The sequence below is a fragment of the Planococcus citri genome, chromosome 4 (genome assembly GCF_950023065.1).
Source record: "Planococcus citri chromosome 4, ihPlaCitr1.1, whole genome shotgun sequence".
Classification (NCBI taxonomy): Eukaryota; Metazoa; Arthropoda; class Insecta; order Hemiptera; family Pseudococcidae; genus Planococcus; species Planococcus citri.
In genome coordinates this window covers 7,784,796-7,797,236 of record NC_088680.1, presented here as the reverse complement: position 1 = coordinate 7,797,236, position 12,441 = coordinate 7,784,796, and the positions used below count along the sequence as shown (strand labels likewise).

Sequence of the window (12,441 nt, the reverse complement as noted above, 5' to 3'; positions counted from 1 at the left end):
TGAACGGCTGATAAATTGACACGAATGGGTTGATGTTCAATAGATTTACGTGGAGTTGAAGAGGAGGGTTCCAAAATGGTACCATCTGGAAGGGTATATCGAACCTTCTTTTTGCCATTAACCTTAGTAGTTGTAGGACTAATAATTACGGATTGCTCAGGAGGAGTCTTCTTTTTGGCATTGTAGAATCGTTGGGTTTCTTCAACGAATCTTGATGTAGCTCCCTTTTCGGTGCTCTGAGTTGGATGGTCTGATTCTGCAATTCTTCGAGCAGTTTCACGAGTCCATCTCGGACGTGATAATAACTGTGATGGTTTGGGAGGAGCTGACTTTTTTCTTTGTTTTCCGTTGGAATTACGGTCGTTGTCTCCATTGCTCATAATATAGAATTAGTAATTACGTAGATTTCTGATGCAGTAATATTTTCGATTCGGAGTTAAATGTCAATATTATTCTGATTATTACGAATAAGAAAATACCAAATTAATTCGAATTTTATTAGAATGAATAAAATTAAATAAATATCTCCGTGTAATGTTTCAGAAATATCAGCGTAATCGAGGATTGAACCAATGGATCGTTCGATCAATTCAGATAAGTACAGCACTCCGGAAATTACAATTGTCAGAAAAAATACAATCTGGCAGGGTAGACGTAAGTGAGTCCAAAGAAATATCCACATAAACAATTACGAATAAATTGACTAATTAATTTTGTATTTATTCACCAGGTTCAGAAGACGTTGACAGTTAACGAAGATTAAATTCAATAATACTCACCGCGACGTACGTAGAAGTAAATAATTAAGACACCAGCGTAAAATCTGCTAATTCCGGAAAAATGATAAATCTCAATAGAGAATAAATTCTCCAAGTATTTCCGCAGTATATTATTAACTAATTGAATCAGTTAATAGAATTAGTAATTACGTAAATAACTGTACTATATTTCACAGGTCGATATATTATTGCACCAATACCAAAGTATTAATGGTAAATGAATGAATAAGAAGCAGTAGTAGAATTAGAAGTGAACTAGTCGAGAATGAAAAACATAATGAAACTTCTGTCTACTGGCTGGTGACCTATCGACCTACTACTCATACCGCGAAGGAAGGGGTGTGTCATTTATTTCCGGGAGTAGGGATAGATAATCGCGAAATGTAGCCGCTACTTCCTGATGGTGGTGGCGTTATAAAATTTTACCAATATCGTTATCTCATAGATAAGGGATTCTGCAGGTTCTTTCGCACCAAATGATTATGTATCAATCGTAGGATGCTGATTAGGGAATCAATATGTGTAAAAATATCTCAATTATCTAGCGGTTCTCGCGTAATCGCGAAGGGTAAACAATAAGTTGCTATTTTAATCTTGATAAATACACGTACGTATTTCCCCAGTTACTGGCCTGTAGGTACTCTTTTTGCAATATTGACAGGTATGAGATAACAATTGCGTATAATGTGTCGTGAATGTGAGATAATGATCTTGTAGGCACTCGCGGCTATTGTATTATATCGTGAATAATTCCGTTATCTAATCTAAGCGCCAGCTTTTGGTCCGATTTTAGGTATTTTTCATCTAAACGTGTATAGAGTGGAAAGAATATGGAAATGGGAAAAAACCCAGTGCAACTTTTGTCACATTTACGACTTGTTTGATTTCTAGTTCAAGGTCGTTCGTGGGCAAGTGAATAAATCCTAATACGTGTATGAAAATTATAATTTCCTGTGTCATATTTTCGTAGAATTAATGACAATATATATTTCATAATATCTCCTCTCATAAACAATGAAAAATACCACCATTATGACCATTTATATGTCGAAATTGGATGAACTGGTCTTCTAATCATCCAATATAAAACCATGGAGAATAAATAGCATGAATTAGATATGAATTCGACTGATAATTTCGTTCATAAAAGGTGATAAAAATCCTATGCTTAATGGAAGCTGGAATGAACGAATTTTTTGATAATCGAATTTGAAATAATATGTAATCGAGTGGATATATTTACGTTAAGCTGCTGAATGGTGAATAATTATGTGTAATACATAATTTGAATCAATTTACTTCGATGTATTTGGTGGTATTGTTGCCCCAGGGGGTTCGAAGTCCAAGGGTTGCTAAAACGCACACAAATAACAAATTTTTTTGCAGCATACGAATACGATTACATAAATAATGCGGAGATTTACGAAAGAATAAATATTTACAAGTTGGTACATTATGGTGTGAGATGTTAAATTCGAGCTCGAGTAATTTTCAACACCATAATTAATCGTTGAGAATGAGAATGAATTCCATGAGTGGGTAATTTCATGGTAAATTGAATCAATAAGTTGATAAATTCTCATTCTTCATTTTCGTGAATTGAATTAATTAATATTTACATAAATCTCTGTTGTATTTGGCATGTTTTGTGAATTAATCGCTGACTTGATAGAATCAATTCTATTGGCGGGATTAACAAAAATACATGGATACAATAATCATGAGAAACTTACTTCCTTCTCACAGTTTTCTCTGAATTTTAATTCATCTGCGCAAATGAACTAATCAGTTCTTCTTCCGGAGAATTAATAAATTCTTCAATGAAATACTGTATCATAAAGAACCAAGAGTATTTCTCTTCAAAATATCCTGGTATGTAGAAATAATTGGAATTAATAGAATTAATTTCTTCTTATTTCTACACCTATGGGTTGGGTTCGCCATAGGAATTTTTTACTTGAATTAATATCTCAGTAAATAAATATCGATCCCCACCAAGGATGCCAAAATGTAGGGGGAGATTAATGCACACGTGATGATTAAAGCATATAAACCCTACTTGAGAAGGTTGTTCACGTCAGTCTCAAGTAGGAACTAATTTAGCCACATTCCTGGGTTCTAATCAGGGGACTAATTAATTATGAATCTCACCTTCCACTACCAGGACCCCCTCGAACCAGATAATTCTACTTTAGGGGTCCAGCCCTATATACGAGAGCGGGTATGAGTCAGGATAATAATTAATATTTTGCAAATAAATTTACTCAACATTACCTATCACCTAAGTGAGGGACCCACCCCAGGTATAATCATAGGACGAATTTAGATGTGTAGGATCGTATGTATATAAAGAAATAGAAACACAAATGAACTTCAAAACTGTTTATAATTACTTCATCACGTAGAGAAAAGATCAACATTTGTTGGTATCTCAAGAAACGTAATTATAATTGAAGTTAAAACAAGAATTACTACATTCATAGCCTATTCTTGTGGATTTGGGGAAAAGGAAAGTATTTGTTATAAAAACTAAGAAAATAAATGATAAATACCTTGGAATTGGGAAAGACAATATAAATACCATTCCAACACCAGAATGATAATTAAAAATTGCTGTTTGGTGTTGTATAGGTATGTACTTCCGGAATAGTACACACTACTATTGACTCAAAATAAATAGAATAAATGGGGAAAAATCCGAGCCATAGGAAAATAATCCCTCGTGAGCATCATCTCTGTGCTAGTTTCAGTACATTTGAATCAATAGAATCAATGCATTGGACTAGACCTCACACTTCCCTGGCAGTCCAAGCTCGTAGTCTTGGAGCTGACCAGGTCAGGTGGCAGTAGAATGAATACTGAAGTTCTTAGAAACTAGCTTGAGAGAGCTCAATGATGAAAATATGAATATGGGACGAGCTGCAGATGCAGCGGCTGCGCGCGATGGTGCGCTGTGATTGGCTGGATATTAGGTCATATTTCGCGGAATTACCCCTTTCTATAGTAAGGCTCGCGGCGCGGATATTCGCGTCAGGTTGGGTAATACATCAATACTTTTTATCCCAGCTAAGTGGTATAAAAAGCATGATTTTTCTCCCTCTACAAAAATATTTTTATTTTTTTCAACACATAGATTTTTTAAATATTAGGGTGAATCTGCAAATGAAATTTTGATAAGTGATTTAGAACAGAAATTATACCAATTTTAAAATTTTGTTCACTTTTCAGCATATATGACAAGCATAGTTGACATGTCTGGTCATAAGCAAATATATATTTATATGTTTATATGTTTAGATATATAGAAGTTTCACCGAAACTTGAATTTTTTACTTTTTTAATCAAGAGACGTTCTAATGAATGAAATGAGATGAAACTTGGAGAATAGGGTTCTTTTGGGAGCTAGAGTTGGCCCCTGCAGTGGGGAGGGTCAAAGTTGAAAATTACAGAAAGGTCATTTTTTTGGAGGGGCATAATATGACCCCAAATGAACGAAAAAGGTCCAAAATTATACCATAGGTCAGTACCTCCATTATGATCAACATATCCAAATTTCAGCTCCCTAGGTCATCCCCACCCCATTTTAAGTGAGAAAAACCACATTTTACCCCTATTTTTGACCCCCTCACCCCTAAAATTGACCTTAGGAGTCCAAATTTTCAGCATACAATGAGAGGGAGCCCCTTGTGTGCTTTTTGCAGGTTTCAACTTTCCAACCCCATTTGACCCCTCTCCAGGATCAAAAAAGTGGATTTTTGCGTATTTTTTGATGTTTAGCCAAGCCTACAGCCCCTCCAAATTGACCTAGAGGGTCCAAATTTTCACAGTACATTGGGAGGATGTACCCGAAGTGCCTTTTGCAGGTTTCAACCTTCCAACCTCATTTGATCCCTCTCCAGGGTCAAAAAAGTGGATTTTTTCATCCATTTCACGTGTTTTTTTGAAAATTTCAACATTTAGCCAAGCCTACAGCCCCTCCAAATTGACCTAGAGGGTCCAAATTTTTACAGTACAATGGGAGGATGTACCCGAAGTGCCTTTTGCATGTTTCAACCGTCCAACCCCATTTTTACAGAAAGGTCATTTTTTTGGAGGGGAATAATATGACCCAAAATGAATGAAAAGGGTCCAAATTCATACCATTGGTCAGTACCCCTATTGTGATCAACATATCCAAATTTCAGCTTCCTAGGTCATCCCCACTCCATTTTAGTTGGGAAAAACCACATTTTACCCCTATGTTTGACCCCCTCACCCCTAAAATTGAGCTAGGGGATCCAAATTCTCAGCATACAATAAGAAGGTGCTCCTTAAATGCTTTTTGCAGGATTCAACCTTCCAACCCCATTTGACCCCTCTCCAGGGTCAAAAAAGTGGATTTTTTTCATCGATTTTACGTGTTTTTTGAAAATTTTGACCTTTAGCCAAGCCTACAGCCCCTCCAAATTGACCTAGATGGCTCAAATTTTCACAGTACAGTTGGAGGATGTACCCGAAGTGCCTTTTGCCAGTTTCAACCTTCCACCCCCATTTGACCTGTTTCAGGGTCAAGACAGGTTTGTTACCACATTTTTTGAAGGAGGAAGAAGAGAGTTGGGCGAAGCCCGAGGGTGGTGCAGGGGGGACGGAGTCCCCCCGCGAATATGGGAAGGAAACAGCGGAAGGAGAGAGTTGGGCGAAGCACAAGGGGGGTGCAGGGGGGACAGAGTCCCCCCGCTAACATAAGAAAGAAATCGTGGAAGGAGTGATTTGGGCGAAGCCCATGGAGGTTGTAGGGGGGACAACGTCCCCCTAAACGCAGGCGAAGCACAGGAGCGAAGCGAGGGTGTGAGTAGCTCAACAGAAGCGCAGAACACGAAAAAAAGTCATCAGCAGGAGGTAATTGGGCGAAGCCCAAGGGGGATGCAGGGGGGACAAAGTCCCCCCGCTAACATAAGAAAGAAATCGCGGAAGGAGTGATTTGGGCGAAGCCCATGGGGGGTGTAGGGGGTCAACGTCCCCCCAAATGCAGGCGAAGCACAGGAGCGAAGCGAGGGTGCGAGTAGCTCAGGAGAAGCGCAGAACACGAAAAAAAGACATTAGCAGGAGGTAATTGGGCAAAGCCCAAGGTGGGTGTAGGGGGGACAAAGTCCCCCCAAATACAGGCGAAGCACAGGAGCGAAGCGAGGGTGCGAGTAGTTCAAGAGCCCTCAATGTTTCTTGCACAAAAATTTGGCTCTTACGTAGCGGCAGACTGCTACGACTTTTTTTTTATGACTTAGCAAAAATCGACCTAAAACTGACTTTAATTTTTGTATGCATAATTGAGTCTACAGAGAAAGAAAAATCGACGAACATTTGCAGTCAAGTTTAGCCCTTGAGCATGAAATCAACCTAAAATTGATTTGAATTTTCAACGTGAAATCGTCACAGATTATAGCACTATAATGTAGGAAGATTTAGGATCAAGTTTCCATCAATCTTACATTTCGTTGAAAATTGTTGAAAACTATCAGTCAATTATTTTGATATTTTTTGTCGATTCTCAAAATCCTCAAAAAAATGATTAAAAGTATCAGGTGATTTCTAATCGATCAAAACTCGACCTCAAATTGAAAGTCGAGATGGTTTGTCGGGTTTTGCTTGTTCATCTCATGCTAGCGCAATCACAGGATGCTAGCAATGCGCTAGCAATATGCTAGTAGTGACCACTAGCCGTACTCAGTGGTTATGCTGCTAACATGTAACCATAAAATTGCTGGTCTGCCTTTTGCTAGTTCACCTCATGCTAGCACAACACCAATTCTACGCTAGGATGCATTTTCCAATAAAAAGTCTGCTGGCAAAGTGCTAACACCATCCTAACTAGTAATCTGCTAGTTAATTCCATGCTAGTACTGTGCTAGTCTTCTGCTACTCATGCGAGATGGGCGCTACTAATGCTAGCATTCTGCTAGGATTAATTACTGTATGGCCAGTGTACTTTTTACTAGCTCATATCAAGCTAGCAACATGGTAGCTTTATGCTTGTAGGAACTGCTACATAGCTTCATTTGGTAGTTATACTGCTTGTGTACTCTGCCAGTTCACATCATGCTAGCAATATGGTAGCATCATGCTAGCAGAACTGCCAGCATTGCTCAGAAATTATGGTGATAGGATTTAACTAGCATATTGCTAGCATATACTGTGCTAGCTCATCTCATGCTAGCATTATGATGAAATTTTGCTAGTGTGAAATGCTGGGATCACTCGGTAATTATGGTGCTGGGATTCAACTGGCATATTGCTAGCATATATTTTGCTAGCTCACCTCATACTAGCAATATGATAGTATTTTGCTGGAGGGAAATGCTAGCATCAGTCAGTAATTGTGGAGCGAGGTTTTAACTAGCATATTGCTAGCATACATTGTGCTAGCTTATTTCATACCAGCAATATGATAGCATTTTGCTAATGTGAAATGTTAGCTTCAATCAGTAGTTATGTTGCTAGCATGTAGCTAGCTCATTGCTAGCATACTTATTGCTAGTTTGTATCGTGCTAGTAATAAGCTGGCATTTTGATAGCATGTTATGCTAGTTCATTTCATGCTAGCAGCATGCTAGCGTCTTTCTAGTTTCCTGCTACTCATGCTAGATGGGTGCTACTAATGCTAGCATTCTGCTAGTAAAAGTGTCAATAGGGTGTACTTGAATGAAAAATCAACTCAGGTAACTCATCTATTTGAAGTTATTGTAACGAGAAATCACAGCATAGTCTCCGGAGAAAATTTTGAAATAAAAATTTCAACTTTTATTCAACATTGCTCCTAAATACCTAGGTACTCCTACATATTTGACAGTATTGAGCACTTTAAACATTTTCGTATGAAAACTTTCCACTGCAGCCTACTTCATTCCTCGAGAAATTATACGACTTTGAAAAGAAATCTATTCCATTCAAACGCAGCGTTCGAAGAAAATTAAGGTGGCATTAATTTGAAAAAAAAATCGATAAACCTGATAGCACCTGGATCATTGAAACTTCCCATGCTAGTTTTTTTCTAGGAAAAAATTCTAGGTTCATTAGACAAATAAATGAATGGTTAATGATCCATCACCGAGTTCGTTCAAAAAATTCGATTTAGGTACCAGACTTTGTACGAAATATCAATGTAAGCAATTAAGGCTTCTAGGAAATTCATAGGTATTCGATAGATGATTTCTTTGTACACTTGATTAAATGATGCCTCATAGATTTCATTTGAACAGCTCACTCAAAAAACGTTCGCAGGAGATCAAGGTAAACATCTAACGAGTTCATTCGTCAAATTAACACCATTTTGTCATATCCCCAGTCAAAAACATCTGTGTTAGGTACCCTGACATCGAATGATTTTGCTATAAAACATGACGTTTCTTACCACTCGATACATTAGTTCATCGAATTTCAATTCAGTGGAACCAGAGCGAATCTTTGCTCCTGAAACTTGTAAGTCAAACATTTCATATTCTATATTTCGTGCTTTAGATTGTGAAAAAAATCGTTGATGATATTAATCATCTTATCATAATCGCTCATTCAAAAAAAAAAAAAAATAATAAAATAAAAAAAGTTCAGAATTTATGGAGAAATGAATTTTTTAAGAGACATTTGTCTTCTGTTGATTTTTCAAATTTTTTTTCGATTTTTTTTTTTTTTTTTGATAGGTAGGTATTTAACTGTTATTCTTAATTCATTTTTTTCACAGAACCAGACAAACATTCAACTCTCACCATGAATAACTTATCATTCGTTTGCGGAACCTTGCTCATCGGCATCATATCGGGTAAAATTTTTATTGCATTTTTCACTTGTTCAACGCTGCAATTTTGTAAACTGATTCGCCGATAATCTCAACCCATCGAATGATTTCAGCCAATCTCAACCCAGTTTATGGCCAGGACCCATCAGACAATAACCCCTCTCTAAGCTGTGTTCTTTTCAAAGAACTCGGTTGCGACGTTCAATGCACATTCATGGCAAAACTGCAAAACTCCCCTCAAACTTTAGCATCCTGCAACGATGAACAAAAATGCACCTGTACAGCCGAACCTGAATCCCTTGACACCTTATGGAATAAGAAATTCGATGCGGATGATGTGCTCAGACAAATCAAAGTAAATAGAAAACTTGCCGAAAAAGTTACTCAAGTATTATAAAATGCATCACGAACTGCCGAGCAATCTAAGCAAGACCTCGAGGAAATTCTACCAAAACGCCTGCTTAGCAAAATTTTGGTTAAACATAATACGAGTACAGCCGAACCAGAATCTCTGGACGACTTGTGGAATAAGAAATTCGATGCGGATGATGTGCTGAGACAAATCAAAGTGAATAGAAAACTTGCCCAAAAAGTTACTCAAGTATTAAAAAATGCATCTCGAACTGCCGAGCAATCTAAGCAAGACCTAGAGGAAATTCTACCAAAACGCCTGCTCAGCAAAATTTGGGTTGTTAAACAATATGATACGAGTACAACCGAAGCGGATGTAGAATCTATAAAGAAACTTGTCAACAAAGAACTGTCATCGGTACTGTCAAATTCTCCTGAATTCGACTCCACCAATCTGAAATGCTTGCATTGGGTGCATAATTTCTTCGTATACTTGAATGCTCATAAACAAAGTGCCAGCATCCAAAGCATTTATCATCAAGTTGATCTAACTGGTAATGAACTTTTGAAAGAAAAACTTGGGTTCTTTTTGAAGAAGAATGACGCTCCAAAGATAGATACAACGATAAAGTACGAACAGGATAATACTGTTTCTCAAATTGTCGCCAACATGGTGGTTGATGGAATGATCAAGGAACTCGGTATTCCCAAGTGTTTCGTCAGGTCCTAATAAATATATTTTTTGATACCAGCATCGATTAATGTTTTACCTTATCATACAATTATTTTTTAGATAGCCTTATGCCAGCATGAAAATTTAAAATAAAATCACTTCGTAGCATTGATATAATCAATTCATTTCTTGTCACACTCGAGGCTTCAAAAAAGGAAGCAAGCATCATATTTCAACCAGTAGAGAAATTTTTCAGCAGCACACAGAAAATCAAAAGAACCTCTAAAAATGCCCACACAAACAGACAAAGGAGGGTATATCAAAATTTTCCCTTCCTTCCTCCTTTTAAAATTGATCTCCTCGCAATAGCCAAATTTTTTTCTTGAAAATCCACCCAAAAAGAATATAAGACTTAAGGCGGGAAAAACGAGAAAAAAGAAATATAAAATATAGCCCAAGTAGTAAAAAAAAAACCGCGCTCGACGAAGAATTGGAAAGAATTAGATACGCTGATGCCATTTGGATAATGAGAGGAAAAAGCCATCGGTGCAAAGGACGGGAAAAGATAACAACTTAAAAGTCGGATGGAATTATTTCGGGGTCATTACGTTTGTAGGCCTCTTTGAAAGTTTCTCGTCGTATAGCTGCGAATAAGAAGGATTTCTCTTCTTTCTCGCACTTTAAAGGCCATCGCGAATGACAAAGTGACTTTATTAGTTTTGAGGTACCTATACTCGTATTATAGTGTGATGTGTCTTGGTTAAGCACGAAGATTGAGAGTTATATATACGCTGATGGTGATGGGAAGTTGGTATATTTTATCATTGCTCCGAGTAGAGGTCAATTTTATTCAAATGTATGGCGAATTTTTCGCCTCTTGGAATACAAATGAAGTTTGCACATAAGTGAAAAGTATCTATCGTTGTTATTGGAAAACGTATACTTGCTCGTTGGTAGGTACATACGAGATGTGTTTGTTTAGCATGTGTGTGAGAGAAACGAGAAGCGAGAAAACGACCGAGTAAATTTATTCGACGAGATGTGGTCGCTCATCTTATAAGACAGTTTAATAAATTGAATCGCTATCAAATGGATGGACGAGTTTGCGTTTCGCATTGGATACGTGTAGACTGTAGAATGCTATATACTTGTGTATGCTGAATGCTGCTGCTGTCGAGGTACGGAAACGTGAGTAAAGTCGGGTCGAAGGTCGACCTATCGTGAGGGGTGAATTTGTAAAACGATTACGACGAGTTTAATTTATTATTCGTATACTGTTACCTATACCTACCATTCTCTGTTTTCTATTCGAGAGAAAAATTTATTTGCAAGGTCTCATAGATGAAATCGTTGTCTGTGTCAATTAGGAAATAAGTGGCAGGATTTTCAATCTCATTTAGGTAACTATCAGGAAAAAAATCAGATGTGAATTACAAAAGTAGATAGAAAAATTAGAAATTAGAGATGCTTGAAGGCAAGTGGTAGTCCGGCATATGACAATAAGAGTAATTGCACCCCCCCCCCGCCGATCCTCCGGGACAACTTTTTTCATGAAGGGGACATCCTAAGGAACATTTTAAAGCAAACTTGCCAAAAAAAAGTTGGCCTTACTTACAAAATGGCGGCCATTTTGATTGACAGGTCAGCCGAAATCGCAGATTTTGCGTTTTAACATAGGACTTGCACGAACTTTTTCAAACTTTACAAAGGTTGATCGAAAGATCATGCAAAAATTTATCACCTGTCAAAATTTCAAGTGCTAAAGTTCGTTTTTCGATTTTTGGTGAATTTTTGAAAATCGAATTTAGGCCAAAAATGAGGGAAAAAATCAAAATTTTACCAAATTGACCAAGAAAGCTGAAATTTGGGATATACCTACCCTATTTTCGAGATGCCAAATCGATTGGAAACAGTTTCAACTCGTTTTGAGCAGTTCTGGAGCCTCCAGCAGATTTTTGAAACTCGAAATTCCCACAAAATTCCATCACATTGGAGTTGTAAAGCTAAAGTTTATTCTAAAAATTAATTTCAATACGCTACGAAGTACTGCAGGTGAATTTCAAGTCGTTTTGGATCCTCCAGTGACTTTTTGAAAATTCCTGAAGCCTCCAGCAGATTTTTGAAACTTTAAATTTTCACAAAATTTTATCAAATGGAGATGAAAATCTGAAATTTACTCTACAATCCAATTTTAACACCCTCTGAAGACGACTTCAGGTGTGCTCAAGTAATTTCAGGGCATTCAGCGACTTTTTTCGAAAATTACTAGAGCCTCCAGCAGATTTTTGAAACTTTAAATGTTCACAAAATTTCATCAAAATGGAAATGGAAATCTGAAATTTACTCTACACTCCAATTTTAACACCTTCTGAAGACGACTTCAGGTAGTTTCAAGTCATTTTGGGACCTCCAGCAACTTTTTTTGAAAATTACTGAAGCCTCCAGTAGATTTTTGAAACATGAAATTTCCCCAACATTAATTTATCAAATGGAATTAATTGGCAAGCTGAAATTTACTTCGCAGACTACATGGTGGTTTCAAATCGTTTTGAAGCTTCCAGCTACTTTTAGGAAATTTCCATTTTCCAAAAAAACGTCATACAACCATTCAAAAAGTTGTTGGAGGCTCCAAAAAGACTTGAAATTCACCAGCAGTCAACTTCGTAGCGTATTGAAATTAGTTTGCAGAATGAATTTCGACTCTCCATCTTAGTTTGATGACATTTTGGGGAAATTTAAAGTTTCAAAAATCTACTGGAGGCTCCAGTAATTTTCAAAAAAGTCGTTGGATGCTCTAAAATGACTTTAAATCCACCAGAAGTCGTTTTCAGAGGGTGTTAAAATTGGAGTGTAAAGTAAATTTCAGCTTTCCA

The 12,441-nt window shown here is 37.2% G+C and overlaps 1 long non-coding RNA gene across 1 annotated transcript; it reads left to right on the top strand.

Annotated features, from left to right (window-relative positions):
* The first annotated feature begins 8,174 nt into the window (after window positions 1-8,174).
* LOC135844058 (uncharacterized) lies at window positions 8,175-9,739 on the top strand. The gene is made up of 3 exons (XR_010558440.1): window positions 8,175-8,231; window positions 8,491-8,568; window positions 8,658-9,739. It is a non-coding gene; the product is annotated as an uncharacterized LOC135844058 (long non-coding RNA).
* Window positions 9,740-12,441: the final 2,702 nt, after the last annotated feature.